We start from the raw sequence: 2,970 nt of genomic DNA on the forward strand, positions 1-2,970 counted from the left end.
TTGCAAGTTTCATGGACTTCCATCAGAAGATCCTTTTCAGTTCTTAACTGAATTCTTGCAGATCTATGATACTGTTAAGACCAATGGGGTTGACTCCGAGGTCTACAGGCTTATGCTTTTCCCGTTTGCTGTAAGAGACAGAGCTAGAATATGGTTGGATTCTCAACCTAAAGATAGCCTGAACTCTTGGGATAAGCTGGTCACGGCTTTCTTAGCCAAGTTCTTTCCTCCTCAAAAGCTTCGTAAGCTTAGAGTGGATGTTCAAACCTTCAGACAGAAAGAAGGTGAATCCCTCTATGAAGCTTGGGAGAGATACAAGCAACTGACCAAAAAGTGTCCTTCTGACATGCTTTCAAAATGGACCATCCTGGATATATTCTATGATGGTCTGTCTGAATTATCTAAGATGTCATTGGACCATTCTGCAGGTGGACCCATTCACCTAAAGAAAACGTCTGCAGAAGCTCAGGAACTCATTGACATGGTTGCAAATAACCAGTTCATGTACACTTATGAAAGGAATCCTGTGAGTAATGGGACGCCTCTGAGGAAGAGAGTTCTTGAAATTGATACTCCGAATGCCATATTGGCTCAGAATAAAATATTGACTCAGTAAGTCAATATGATCTCTCAGAGTCTGAATGGATTGAAGGAATCATCCAACAGTACTATAGAGGCATCTTCTGAAGAAGAAGCTTATGATCCTGAGAACCCTGCAATAGCAGAGGTGAATTACATGGGTAAACCCTATGGGAATACCTATAATCCCTCATGGAGAAATCATCCAAATTTCTCATGGAAGGATCAACAAAAGCCTCAACATGGCTTTAATAATGGTGGAAGAAACAAGTTTAGCAATAGCAAGCCTTTTCCATCATCCACTCAGCAACAGACAGAGAATTCTGAGCAGAATCCCTCTAACTTAGCAAATATAGTCTCTGATCTATCTAAGGTCACTTTCAGTTTCATGAATGAAACAAGGTCCTCCATTAGAAATTTGGAGGCACAAGTGGGCCAGCTGAGTAAAAAGGTCACTGAAACTCCCCCTAGTACTCTCCCAAGCAATACAAAAGAAAATCCAAAGAGAGAGTGCAAGGCAATTGATTTGACCATCATGGCCGAACCTACAAGGGAGGAGAAGGACGTGAATCCTAGTGAGGAAGACCTCCTGGGACGTTCAGTGACCAATAAGGAATTTTCCTTTGAGGAACCAAAGGAATCTGAGGCTCATCTAGAGACCATAGAGATTCCATTGAACCTCCTTCTGCCCTTCATGAGCTCTGATGAGTATTCTTCCTCTGAAGAGGATGAAGACATTACTGAATAGAAAGTTGCTAAATACCTTGGTGCAATCATGAAGCTGAATGCCAAACTATTTGGTAATGAGACTTGGGAAGATGAACCTCCCTTGCTCACCAATGAACTAAATGCATTGGATAGGCAGAAATTACCTCAAAAGAAACAGGAACCTGGTAAATTCCTAATTCCCTGTAACATAGGCACCATGACCTTTGAGAAGGCTCTATGTGACCTGGGGTCAGGAATAAACTTAATGCCACTCTCTATAATGGAGAAACTTGGGATCTTTGAGGTGCAAGCTGCCAGAATCTCTTCAAAGATGGCATACAACTCAAGAAAACAGGCTTATGGACAAGTAGAGGATGTGTTAGCAAAGGTTGAAGGCCTTTACATCTCTGCTGATTTCATAATCCTAGACACTGGGAAGGAGGAGGATGAATCCATCATCCTTGGAAGACCTTTCCTAGCCACAATAAGAGCTATGATTGATGTGGACAGAGGAGAGTTGGTCCTCCAACTGAATGAGGACAACCTTGTGTTTAAAACTCAAGGATCTCCTTCTGTAACCATAGAGAGGAAGCATGAAAAGCTTCTTTCACAATAGAGTCAACCAAAGCCCCCACAGTCAAACTCTAAGTTTGGTGTTGGGAGGCCACAACCAAACTCTAAGTTTGGTGTTGGGAGGTTCCAACAATGTTCTAAATATCTGTGAGGCTCTATGAGAGCTCACTATCAAGCTATTGACATTAAAGAAGCGCTTGTTGGGAGGCAACCCAATGTTATTTAACTATATCTATTTTAGTTTATTTTATGTTTTTTAGGTAGATGATCATGTGGAGTCACAAAAACTACTGAAAAATCAAAAATAGAATGAAAAACAGCAGAAGAAACAGCACACCCTGGAGGAAGAGCACTCTGGCATTTAAACGCCAGAAACAAGCATCTGTCTGGCGTTTAACGCCAGAAACAAGCACCAAGCTGGCGTTTAACGCCAGAAACAAGCATCAACCTGGCGTTAAATGCCAGAAACAAGCTACATTTGGGCGTTTAACGCCAAAAACAGGCAGCAGTCTGGCGTTAAACGCCAATATTGCATACTAAGGGCGTTTTGCACGCCTAATTGGAGCAGGGATGTTAAGTCCTTGACCCCAATGGATCTGTGGACCCCACAGGATCACCACCTTTTCTTCTCTCATCTTCACACTTTTTCATAACTCTCTTCCACAAATAACCTCCACCAATCACCTCCATTACTCCTCCAAAACCATCTTACAACCCACCTACACCCACCCACTCAAATTCAAACCATCACTCTTTCCTTTTCACACATCCTAACCACCTAAACCCCCCTGGCCGAACCATTCACACACCTCCATCTTCTCCATCTCTTCTTCTTCTAATCCTTTCTTTCTTCTTTTGTTCGAGGACGAGCAAACATTTTAAGTTTGGTGTGGTAAAAGCATTGCTTTTTATTTTTCCATAACCATTTATGGCACCTAAGGCCGGAGAAACCTCTAGAAAGAGGAAAGGGAAGACAAAAGCCTCCACCTCTGAGTCATGGGAGATAGAGAGATTCATCTCAAGGGTCCATAGCTCAGTAGTAGAGCATTTGACTGCAAAACAAGAGATCATGGACCTCAACAAGAACATGAGGAAATTCCTCACCATGAA

The 2,970-nt window shown here is 42.3% G+C and overlaps 1 non-coding gene across 1 annotated transcript; it reads right to left on the reverse strand.

Annotated features, from left to right (window-relative positions):
* Nucleotides 1–244: 244 nt before the first annotated feature.
* LOC112780625 (small nucleolar RNA R71) lies at nt 245–352 on the reverse strand. The gene has a single exon (XR_003191449.1). It is a non-coding gene; the product is annotated as a small nucleolar RNA R71 (small nucleolar RNA).
* Nucleotides 353–2,970: the final 2,618 nt, after the last annotated feature.

Source organism: Arachis hypogaea, chromosome 19 (assembly GCF_003086295.3).
Source record: "Arachis hypogaea cultivar Tifrunner chromosome 19, arahy.Tifrunner.gnm2.J5K5, whole genome shotgun sequence".
NCBI lineage: Eukaryota > Viridiplantae > Streptophyta > Magnoliopsida > Fabales > Fabaceae > Arachis > Arachis hypogaea.